We start from the raw sequence: 12,694 nt of genomic DNA, 5'->3' as shown, positions 1-12,694 counted from the left end.
AAATCACTGTGAAGCGAGGCTGTTGCTGATGGCTGGGTGGGCTCTTCTGGGTGGCCGTCAGTGTTTCTGGGCACTGTCAGGGACACCCTGGGGCCCGCCGTCGACAGCCTCAGTAGCGAGGGGTTCCTCTGAGAGGCTGCTTATGAACCATCAGCAGCTATTAGAGCCATGTATTTTCTTACATATGTGGGTTTCTGAAACCACCGTGAGTTTCTGAAAATGAAATCCAAGGTAAATAAGTTCATTTGGGTTTTGCATTGCCTCTCGCTGCAGTGGCCGTTGTTGGAAGTGTTGGCTCCAAGCAGAGTAGAATCCATCAGCAGGAAAAAGTTCCCTTTGCTGAGCTGCTTTCAAAACGGCAGGTTTAGCGGCTGCTTCCGGTTCCTTTGGTTGTAGGGCTTTGGGACCACAACCTCAGAGGGGTGGTAGCAGGAGTTGCAAAATTGAGAACAGGATTCACGATGTGCCAGACACTGTTCCAAGCACTTTGCACATCTTGGCTCCTTTAATCTTCCAGTAAGCCGGGGATGTAGGTGCTGTGGTTATTTCCATGTTATAGGTGAGGGCACTGGGGCACAGAGAGGCTAAGCAGCTACCCAAAGTCACACAGCTATTAAGTATTGGATCCTGGACTGGAGTTCGGGCACCAGGGATTTAGCATTGTGGGATGCCTCCACTCTCTACACAGACCACTGGGAACAAAATGAAGCATGCACAGGAATCATCGCCAACCGGGGATTCCAGTAACTCAAGGGTTCTAGTCTGGAATGAGGATTTAGATCCTGGGCAAACCACAGGAAAATGCATGATAATAGTATCAGTCATGAACAGGGTTATGACCAGTATTGATGAAGAACCACAAGAGCAGACACTGCCCTCTTCTGGGCCCTTTGTGATTGTAGAGAAAACGGCGCTAGTGGGACAGGAATCACTGGACAACTAACTAATAGTCTCTGTGGGGAGTGCCCAAGCTCCCTACTTCATGCAAGCGCTCCCTCTGCTGGTGAGTCAGGGAAGAACACATGCACACTAGCCAGGTAGAAGTTTATTTCGGTTTGGAGGAGATGAATGTTTATTCCTTGAGATATAGCTGATGAGCCTCCAAACACTGCACTAATTTTGGAAAGCAACTTGCCCTTTCTATGGGCAATTTGGGAGTGTCATGTCCCAATGAAAGCTTTGTTGAAAACATAGGAAACACTCACTTCTCCCTTTGCATTGTGGAGATGAGTACCTTAGAGGTGACGTGGAGTTCCAGTATTCACTAGAGGGGTCTGTGGCATAGCATTGCCCTGGGGACCAAAGACTCACAGATTGCCGAGTGCTGGGGGAGGGGAATGGAAAAGTGCTCCATGATCAGAATTTGCATGACCTCAAGTGCTCAGAACATAGGGGAATAATGAACATTTATTGAGCACCTACTGGATGTCACACACTGTGCAGAGAGTTTTGCATGAATTATCTTACTTATTCCCCTAAACTCTGCAAGGCAAGGAAAGTGCAACCAAGGTCTTGCCCTGTTAGTACACAGTCAGGACTTAAACTCTGCAAGGCAAGGAAAGTGCAACCAAGGTCTTGCCCTGTTAGTACACAGTCAGGACTTAACCTCACACTAATGCCCGTGCTCGTGCACCTGTGCTGGGTAGTCACGGGAGTCAGTAGTTGTCTGGGTGTTTCGTGGTGATGACCATGGTAATGGTGCCCCGGGATGGTAATAGGTGGAGGAGGGCCAATTAGTAATTTCTGCTCCCCACATCAAGGACCTAGGACAGAAGAGAAGTAGAGGAGTTTGAAAGAAGATGGTCTTGGGAGACATTGCATCAAGGCTTGGTGACTCGCTGGATTTCATGGGGAAATGGGTGGATCAAAGAAGATTCGATATATGTTTTTAATAGTAGGAAAACTGTACCTTGGATCCTGTGCTAACACCTGGATTTCTTGGTATTCTTGAAAGTGGTCATCCTGCCCCCAGGGAATGCAGGGGTCATTGGCCAGCCATGGTTTATGGATCTTGGAAGTAAGGTTTGAGCAAAGCTGCTGTTCTTTGGTGTATGTGATGTTTCATGCTGGGACATCCTGAGAGTCCTGTGTGCAGGTCCAAGGTCCACATCCGAGGAAGAAACCGCTGGGATCCTGTGGCATTATAAGGACGGCTTTGGCGGGGGAGAGGGGTTCCTCTGTGTTTCGGCTCAGCCTCTACTAGCAGCCATGTTTTTCATTCTGTATCTGTAGTGGAGACTGTTGTTAGCTTTGGAGAAGAGCAAGAAGCGGCTGATAGTGCAGAGAGAGAGGGACTTTCTCGAGACAGATGGGGAACCTGTGGTGGGTTGCTGAGGCCTCCCCGAAACCCCAGAGCGGCCTCAGCCCCACACAGGTGGAGAACAGGTTGGCCTTCTTGGGTGGGGAACCCAGCGTTTGGTCAGATTGCTCTGCAGACCGACGGTGCCAGGAAGGGGTGGTGGATGGGGGAGACTGGTGTGAGGCTGCACCTGCATCCCATTCTCCTCTCCCAGCTATGACAGCACCCCTTGGCCTGCACACAGCATGGGGGTCATGGGGCAACTGCTGGCTTGTTATGGAGACTTTTTCTAAGAGGATTCCATTTGGTCTTTGTTGGTGTTTCTGAACCAGTTGTGAAAAGAAAGAAAACAAAATAGACGACAGTAGAAATGCTAACACTTTATGAGCAGAAGTGACGGTGATGATATACAGGGAGAGAAGTGTTTTTTTTTTTTTTTTTTTTTTTTTTTTTTTTTTTTTTTTTAAGTGGAGAAGGGGTGGTTACCATACCTGGGTCAGATTTTCTTCCTTTCATTTGGCAATATCTTTGATTTCCCTGGAGGGGAGAAGTCATAGTTTGGAAAAACACAGTCTGTTAAAGTTATTGATCATCTCTGGATCAGTTGACATGAACTTGATTTCACCGAGGAAGTGCCTCTAGAGCTCCCTGGGTTGGCACAAGACAGGTTTCTTTCCTGCTGTGTGTCCACTAGAGGTCAGCTGGGGACCTCTGCTCCTGGCTGTCACTCAGAGCAGTCGCGAGATTGAATTTGCCGGATCTTGGGCCAAAGGACAAGAGTTCTGGAAGGTCTTGCTTCAGCCTGGAGGGGACACAGCCACTTGCAGCCCATTGGTCAGAACCAGTGCTGTGGTCCTGCCAGCAGTGAATAAGTGCTGTGCTCACAGCTGCTGAGAAAGTGACAGGAGCTGGCAGACAGCCCTCGGGGTCTTCATGTTCTCACTGACCAGTATTTTTCCTTTTTAAATCAGGCATTAATAAATAATCAGGCATAAATAAATTAAAAGATTTATTTATTTATTTGAAAGTCAGAGTTACACAGAGAAAGAAGAGGCAGAGAGAGAGAGAGGTCTTCCATCTGCTGGTCCACTTCCCAAGTGGCCGCAACGGCTGCAGCTGTGCTGATCCAAAGCCAGGAGCCAGGAGCTTCTTCCAGGTCACCCACATGGGTGCAGGGGCCCAAGCACTTGGGCCATCTTCTACTGCTTTCTCAGGCCATAGCAGAGAGCTGGAAAGGAAGTGGAGCAGCTGGGGCACGAGCCGACGCCCATATGGGATGCCAGCGCTTCAGGCCACGGCATTAACCCTCTGTGCCACAGCGCCGGCCCCCAGGCTTTATTTACTTATTTATTTATTTTTAACAAAAGTTTAGATTCGATGAAAAATTGAGAGATTACTCTCCTTACTCTCTGCCTCTGGACATTGACAACTGCCCCCATTATCAGCATCCTTCCATGAGTGTTTCATTCAGTACAATTGAGAACCTACACCCACATCATAAAATCACCCACAGTCCCTCACTTGCATGAGATTTCTCTCTTGTTGCCCCTTGTTGGGTTTGGATAAATGTAAAACAGCAGTGGTTTCATTGTCCTAAAAATCATCCCTCCCCCCCAACTCCTCCCTGAAAAACATGGATCTTCCCCCATAGTTGTGCCTTTTCCAGAATGTTGTAATTGGAACCACAGAGTGTACAGATTGTCTTCTTGACTTACCCCTATACGTTCAGAGTCCTCCATGTCTTTCCTGGCTTGATAGCTTGTCTAGCTTTATACTGACTAATATTCCATTGTTTGGGTTTATCGCAGTCTGTTTATACATTCACCTGCTGAGGGACATCCCGGTTGCTTTCAAGTTTGAGCAGTTAAGGATAAAGCTACTATAAACATCTGTGTGCAGGATTTTGCGTAGTTGTCAGTTTCAACCTCTTTGTGTGGTTGCTTCATTATCTGGGAAGAGTGTGTTCAGCCTCGTAAGAAGTGGCCAGACTGGCTTCCGAGGTGGCCGCACCATGTTGCGTTCCTGCTGGCGATGAGTGAGAGTTCCTGTTGCCCCACACCCTATCAGCACTGCTGTTGTCAGTGTTCTAGGTGCAGGTATGCGGCTTGTAGGTTTACCTCATGCCTCTTAGTATTCTTCAAACTAGAGAAACGTGGAGACGTACCTGTCGTTCAAAGTATCCACCGGATATCAAGGTTAGCGCCTGGAGCTGAATGAGTCTTCTGGATTAGGAGTAGATGCTTAAATGCTTTTGGCTTGGTGGGCTGTCCACTCTGTTAGAGCCTCCCAGCTCTGCTTGTGCAGGGCAAAAGCAGACTCACACAATTAGTGAACGAATGAGCCCTGATTCAACACACTGTTCTGACCAAGCAGGTCGCACACCCAGTGTGGCCCAACGACTGACTCCTGTTCCTTTTTTTTTTCTTTTTTCTTTCCTTTTTCTTTTTTCTTTTTTTTTTTTTTTTTTTGACAGGCAGAGTGGACAGTGAGAGAGAGAGAGACAGAGAGAAAGGTCTTCCTTTGCTGTTGGTTCACCCTCCAATGGCCGCCGCGGCTGGCGCACCGCGCTGATCCGAAGGCAGGAGCCAGGTGCTTCTCCTGGTTTCCCATGGGGTGCAGGGCCCAAGCACTTGGGCCATCCTCCACTGCACTCCCTGGCCACAGCAGAGAGCTGGCCTGGAAGAGGGGCAACCGGGACAGAATCTGGCGCCCCGACCGGGACTAGAACCCGGTGTGCCGGTGCTGCTAGGTGGAGGATTAGCCTGGTGACTCCTGTTCCAAACACCTGTCAGAGCAGATCTGGAATAAACTTGTGCTTCACTCTCCTGAACCTGTGGCCAATCTTAAGACAGCAAGAGCTGTGTTTGTCTTTAAAACAATCTATGTAGAAGACTCCCTTGTAATTTACAAACTTCACTAGACTTTGGTGTGCAGGGATGGCCTAGTGATCACTTGGGGACTGGTGTAGAAATAGGTCATTCCTCCTTCGGGAGCCCTCTGGTGGCAGGAGAAAGCGATTGCTGCAGTCCCTGGGGAGGTGACCCCTTTCCACCGCTGAGTGAAAAGGAAACACCCATTCCTCAGTCCTGAGGCTGGTCAGAGGGGTTGAAGGTCAAGAATAAATGCATTTCTCCTCTGCAGGTTTTTTCTAGAGTTCCCACTCAGGGAATTCTGTCTTCCTGTCATTACCAATTCCTCAGGTTTGTCATCGGAAGCAAAGACATTGTAGTAACGCAGTCCTTGGTCATCAGTTTCTAAGTGTTCATAAAACTCAAGGCAGTTTTAACGAAGGCTATTCCTTGTGCCTAAGGAGCAGGAAAATCACCCATCTAGCCACCGTTGTCGTGGCCTAATGCAGTGAAGTTTGTGCTGGAAAGCTTAATGACACGGAGTGTATTTTATGTTTTAAAAAGCTTTGTTTTATTTATTTGAAAGGCAGAATGGCACAGAGAGAGGGAGAGACAAAGACAGACTGAGATCTTCCATCCACTGTTTTACTCCCCAGATGGTTACAGTGCTCAGGGCTTGGCCAGGCTGAAGCCAAGAGCCTGGAACTGCATCCTGGTCTCCCACATGGGTGTCAGGGACCCAAGCACCTGGGCTATCTCCCACTGCTTCTTCAGGCACCTTCGCAGGAAGCTAGATTGGGAGCAGAGCAGCTGGGACTCCAGTCGGGGCTCAGGTGTGGGATGCTGGCATTGCATGTGGCAGCTTAGTCCCCCGCACCACAACACCAGCCCCAACACTGAGTTGTTTGAAACAGAGTCATTATCTCTATAAAACTCACATATCTGGTAAGTCATATGCTGAGACTTCCTAGGTCTCGCTGCCTAGTCTCTGCCAGTGCTTCTGGTGAGGATCGCTTGTGCTCCCTTAGCAAATGCTTTTGTCAGTGCTGAGAAGAGAGTTAATTGTGTAAAAGGAAGAGGGGAATGTCCAGCTATCGCACACCCCAGTCTTTCTAATGATGGGCTTTTTCTCCGACATCTCTCCTCCCTTTCCCCGCATCCTTCCCCCCTGCCGTCCCTAGGATCTCTCTCCCAGATAGGTGACTGAGTGCATGCCCATATTTTTCTGTTGTCCCTTGGTGTCACACCTTTGTTGGGAATAGGGAGAAGGAATCGCTTGGCGTGTGCTCTTGTGCTCCTCCTGTGAAAACTCAACCCGTGCATCGTGTGGCTTGTGTTCAGGGACGTTTCCAGGGAGGGTGGGCCAGGGTGGCACACCCAAGCCACCGCCATCCTTTGTCCAGGTGAAATCTGACTAAAATGCCTTGAAGGGGGCATGAGCGGTGTCATCAAAGTGTATCCTGGCTGTGAAGGAGGGAGCGGTTGCATTGAAAGCAGGACCCAGCCAGTACTTAATTCATTCTCTGATTCCTCCCACTGTGGGACTCTAACTTTTACACAGAGTCCTTTGCCTTTTGATAGACTGTGGCCGTCTGTTTATCCATGCTGCACCCATCCACAGGGCCTTTCATGCCCCATCAGAGCCTCTTTCCATCCTCCCACTCATAGAACAGATACTTATCAAAGGGCAGTGGTGCCTGTGGAATGGCAGCAATGTTACATGGCTCAGCCCAGTTCTCCAGCTGGTAGGCTCCCCTCAGCATCCACCCTGCCCCTATGGCTTCAGGTTTCCAAAGACTTCAGCCAAAGAACAATAGTAACAAGGCACCAGTTCATTTGCTACCTGGTTTGTTTTGGTCAAAGACAGCTACAGCTATGATTCGGAGCCTTTGCTATCCAGAAAGAGGTCACAGGGCAAAGGCAAAGAAAGGAGACCCCCCCACCTCCCAATTTCTACACTCAAGGGACCTTTGGAGTTCAAAGCACAGAACATAAGAAGACAATCCTTAGAATGCACTCTGGGCCAAAGAATAGCTTTTTTTTTTTTTTTTTTTTAAACAGGCAGAGTGGACAGTGAGAGAGAGAGACAGAGAGAAAGGTATTCCTTTTGCCATTGGTTCACCCTCCAGTGGCCGCTGTGACTGACACGATGTGGCCGGCGCATCGCACTGATCCGAAGGCAGGAGCCAGGTGCTTCTCCTGTTCTCCCATGGGGTGCAGGGCCCAAGGACTTGGGCTATCCTCCACTGCACTCCCGGGCCACAGCAGAGAGCTGGACTGGAAGAGGGGCAACCGGGACAGAATCCAGCGCCCCAACCGGGATTAGAACCCGGTGTGCCGGCACCACTAGGTGGAGGATTAGCCTATTGAGCCATGGCGCCGACCAGAATAGCTTATTTATCTATTTTTTAAATACTTTTTTTAAAAAAGATTTATTTATTTATTTGAAAGTCAGAGTTACACACAGAGAGGAGAAGCAGAGAGAGAGAGAGAGAGGGCGAGGGCGAGGGAGAGAGAGAGAGAGAGAGAGAGAGGTCTTCCATCTGCTGGTTTACTCCCCAATTGGCTGTAATGGCTGGAGCTGCACTGATCTGAAGCCAAGAGCCAGGAGCTTCTTCCAAGTCTCCCATGTGGGTGCAGGGGCCCAAGGAGTTGGGCCATCTTCTACTGCTTTCCCAGGCCATAGCAGAGAGCTGGACCGGAAGTGGAGCAGCTGGGACTAGAACCAGCGGCCATATGGGATGCCAGCACTGCAGGTGGCAGCTTAACCCTCTATGCCATAGCACCGGCCCCAAAGAATAGTTTAAAAACAGATTTAGGCCGGCGCCCTGGTTCAATTGGCTAATCCTCCGCCTGCGGCGCCGGCACACCGGGTTCAGGGTTGGGGCACCGGATTCTGTCCCGGTCGCTCCTCTTCCTGTCCAGCTCTCTGCTGTGGCCCGGGAGAGCAGTGGAGGATGGCCCAAGTCCTTGGGCCCTGCACCCGCATGGGAGACCAGGAGAAGCACCTGGCTCCTGGCTTCGGATCAGCGCAGTGCACTGCCCACAGCACACGGGCCGCAGTGGCCACTGGGGGGATGAACCAACGGAAAAGGAAGACCTTTCTCTCTGTCTCTCTCTCTCACTGTCCACTCTGCCTGTCAAAAAACAAACAAACAAACAAACAAAAACAAAAAAACCCACAACGATTCAGTCACTGTAAACTTGCAGCTTTACTTGCGGGGGGTGGGGGTTAGTGACACCCAGCCCTAACCCTGTGTGGCAGCGCTCAGCAGCCATGCCCCTTTGAAGAGGGCTTTGCCCTGTGAATGGCCACTGTCTCTGCTCAGCCAGTGCCCCTTCTGTCTCCTTTGGTATTGAGTTTGGGACAACTGTGGTTTATAGATAAGGAAGCAGACTTCAGAGAAATTAGCTTATCCATGGCTACACAATTAGGAAGCATTAGAACTTGACCTGAATCCCGCGATTTCCTGCGCAATGCTCAAGTGTCTGTGCTGCTCTCTCCTGTTAGTCTTGTGTGCACGGCCCTGGGGCACCACCGCTGTCTCCCTCACGGCATGGCAGTCCCCGGATTTCCAGTGTGTGTCAGATGTGAGAGAGAGAGTCCTCGCTGGCCCCTCAGGGGTTTACAAGAGATCCTATCTCTTGACAGGACAGCCTGGGAACTTTCATTGCGGTTAGGATGTAGAAAGGCACGCGACACCAATCTCTCCTTGCAACAAAACAACAGGAAAACAGATAAACCTCAAAATCACACTGTTTGAGCCCATCTGAGGATGTAGAGAAGCCTAACTCTACTGAAGTTCAGAATTGTCTTCCTAGGAGGAGACTCACAGGTCGCTTCCCTTTCCGGAGGAGAGTGGGGAGGAGGAGGAATATGCCCTGTGTGTGCGTGTGCACGCGTAAAGTTAGCTCTCTGGAATCTCATGGATGCTGGGATCCCCAGTGCTGCTGAAGGGAAGATCCTAGGAGCATGCCCCCTACATTGGAAACCAGTGGTTAGGAAAATCTAACAAAAGTTGCAGCCAGGCTCAGTCTAAGTAAAGCTGCAACCACACTGCAGGAACACATAATCTAACTAAAGTTGAGAACTTTACTTTGCAGAACCAGAAAATGATTATGTTGGTCTTCTACCTGTGCGTTTAATTCTGGAACCTGTATGCCCAAATGGAGCAGGCAGAGCCAAACCCACCCCCTCTTCTTCCCACTGAGCTCCCCCAAATTCAAGCCATGGGTAGCAAAATCATTCTATATTATATTAATGTACTTTAATATCATCTCAATTAAAATGTACATTACTATCCACTGATATTTTGCATTTATTCTTGGGATGCTGTTGATTTTTATACCCTATGTAAATGTATGTGATTAGAGGATCAAGAACAAAATGTTCGTTTCTCTTTCCTCTTTGGATAAAAGTATTCAAGACAGGCAAGAGGGAGTTATCTAGCTAAATACATAAGTAATTGATCTCACCAAGTATATTAAGAAAGCATGTCTTTGGAGAAATGTTGGTATTTTAAAAAGAATTCAGCTGGTCTTTACCTAGAAATGTCTCATCAGAGACACTATCAATCTTACCGGACCATTTCCTGGTGACATTTAAAGGATAGAAAATCGTCGTTTTCCATTACCAAACAGTGTTTTTTTATTTTTTGCCAGAAGCTAATGTCCAGTGGGTGATAGAAGGTGGGGGGGCAGATGTAGAAAATGTTTCCACTTAATTGATCTGAGTGTGTTCTTGGGAAGTGGATCACGAAGCGGTTTTTCCCTAGGTGAGCCCAGGGCCTCAGAGGTGGCCAGTGCTTCTGGGGCCCCTGCCTTTCTCCCTTTGCTTTTGGTCTTTTGCCTCATCTGAACCCCTGCAGTTAGCATCTCCCTGTGCACAGGGTGTTTCCTAGTCTGTCTTTGAAATGACTCACTGGTGGAGAGCTGCAGCCACACCCAAAGCAGTGACACCACTTGAGGACATTGATTGTAAAGGGGGGCTTCTGTTGTAAGTGTCTCAGCGTCCTAACAGTTCTCAGTGTAGCATTTCTGACATCAGTCATGTATGCGTCTAGCAAGGGGACAATTCTATTCTCAGGGTAAGGATGGCACATTCTGTGTGCCAGGTACTAGCCTATCTGCCTTAAAGAAAATTAAAAAATTTCATGAAAGTTGGAATTAAAAGACCAGTTTATTTTGGTTCAAAAAGTTTTTGAAATCCATGCATATGAAACATCTTCAAAAATTTGTGGAATACGTGTGCTATGAAAAAACTATGCCTTGATTTTAAAAACTTTTGTGCCAAAATAAACTTGATCTTTTAACTCCATTTTTCCATGAAGTTTCTGAATTGCCCTTGGATCTGTTACCTGCTCAATTTTTACAGCAAACCTTGGAGGTAGGTACCATTTTTTACTTCATTTTACAGTAACAAATAGACATAGCTTCTCCGAGTTTCTATTCCCTTGTTCTGGTTCAGCAAACCTTTTCTATACTGGATCACATGGCAAATTTTTGTTTGCTGTTTGTAGAACGTCCAGTCTCGGTTGCAACTCAGTTTTGCTGTTGTATTGTGGGAGCGTCTTCATTTATGGGGTGGGCATTTTGCCTAGTGTTTAACATTGCCAGTTAAGACTTTTGCACTGCCTGGCTCTAGCTCCTGAATCCAGTTTGCTACTAAAGCAAACTCTGGGAGGCAGTGGTGATGGCTCAAGTAATTGGGTCCCTGCCACCCATATGGGAGACCTAGACTGAGTTTCTAGCTCCTGACTTTGGCCCAGCCCAGTCCCAGGTATTGTGAGCATTTGAGGAGTGAGCCAGTGAGTGGAAGCTCTCCTTCTCTGTCTCTTTCTTCCTGCCTCTCAAATAAAATAAATCAATAAAATTTTACATGTTTATTTATGGATACTGATATTTGAATGTCATGTTTTCATGGGTTATGAAATATTCTTCCTCTGATTGAATGAACCCATGTAAAAAGATGTAAAAACCATTCCTGGGGCTGGTGCTGTGGTATAGCAGGTAAAGCCACCGCCTGCAGTGCCAGCATCCCATATGGGCACTGGTTCTAGTCCTGGCTGCTCCACTTCAATGAAGCTTTCTGCTATGGCCTGGGAAAGCAGTAGAAGACGGATCAAGTGCTTGGGCCTCCCCACCAGTATGGGAGACCTGGAGGAAGCTCCTGGCTCCTGGCTTCAGATCGGCCCAGCTCCGGCTGTTGTGGCCATCTGGGGAGTGAAGCAGCAGATGGAGGATCTCACCCTCTCTGCCTCTGCCTCTCTGTAACTCTGCCTTTCAAATAAATAAATAAACTTAAAAAAATTGTTAGCTTCAGGCTGTGCAGAGTTAGACATTGGCTTGGACTTGCACAGTTTGAGATTAAAATGGAGACTCATTGCTTTCCAATCTAGTCTCAATATCAGTCGCCTGAATTGCTTTCTCTTGAGTAGGTGCAGTGTTTAGGACCTGAAAACATTTTTCTGTAATAAATGATTTAATATGAGTATGAAAGGTTTTGCCATGGCACTGAGGACAGCAGATGGCTTTTAGTCATAAAATATTGGTGACGATGGGCAGCCTGGACCCTGCATTTGCACTTAGTGGCCGTGTAGCCTTGAGCAAGTTTTTTTTCCTTTTTGAGGGGGAGAATTCTCATGTATAAAATGAAGATAAGAATCCTTCCTTTGTGAATCTTAAAGAGCGTGTGTACTGCTTGGCAATACAGACAATATTTTCTACTTCTTGGGGTAGTAGGGTTTAGTAATAGCTAGTTCTATGCCTGTCTCTATGGAACACATCACCAAAACTGTCAGTTCAGTGGGGCTCTCATACTGCATATGGCAGCTAATGATTCTGTTATTACAAAGCTAAGGATTTTCTCTGTTGATCACTACACAATTAGGTCATGTATCAGAGTGTATGTGACAGGGCATATGTGATACAAATATGATGTGAAGAATAATTGCAAAAACACCCACGACCCCTAACTCTGCTTATGCATGAGAATGTCACGAGCTGCTCTGAGATTTCTTTTTTTTTTTTTTTTAAGATTTTATTTATTTATTTGAGAGGTAGAGTTACAGACAGTGAGGGGGAGAGTCAGAGAGAAAGGTCTTCCATCCGCTGATTCACTCCCTAAATGGCTGCAACAGCCGGAGCTGTGTTGATCCGAAACCAGGAGCCAGGAGCTTCTTCCAGGTCTCCCACGTAGGTGCAGGGGCCCAAGGACTTGGGCCATCTTCTACTGCTTTCCCAGGCCATAGCAGAGAGCTGGATGGGAAGAGGAGCAGCCAGGACTAGAACTGGTGCCCATGTGGGATGCCGGTGCCGCAGGCAGAGGATTAACCTACTGCGCCCAGCGCCAGCCCCGCTGCTCTGAGATTTCCTGTGTGTCCCTCCAGGCCCTGTCTCCCTCCTCCCATGGTGCACTCTCGACGTTTGGGTTTGTAATTCCCATGTGTTGCTTTTACACATATCCTTCATGCATCCATGTCAGGAAGCAGCATTGCTTTCCTTTTGCCCATCTTCACTTCCGTGTTAAAGGACGCACACTTCATTC

General features: G+C 48.0%; 1 protein-coding gene across 6 annotated transcripts in view; it reads left to right on the top strand.

Moving 5' to 3' along the window:
• The window catches only part of FRMD3 (FERM domain containing 3), a 284,761-nt gene that overhangs the window by 212,645 nt on the left and 59,422 nt on the right, over positions 1-12,694 (top strand). The gene's annotated exons all lie outside the window — the stretch shown is intronic.

Source organism: Oryctolagus cuniculus, chromosome 1, assembly GCF_964237555.1.
Source record: "Oryctolagus cuniculus chromosome 1, mOryCun1.1, whole genome shotgun sequence".
In the NCBI taxonomy this organism is placed as follows: Eukaryota; Metazoa; Chordata; class Mammalia; order Lagomorpha; family Leporidae; genus Oryctolagus; species Oryctolagus cuniculus.
This window is presented reverse-complemented; position numbering and strand designations above follow the sequence as displayed.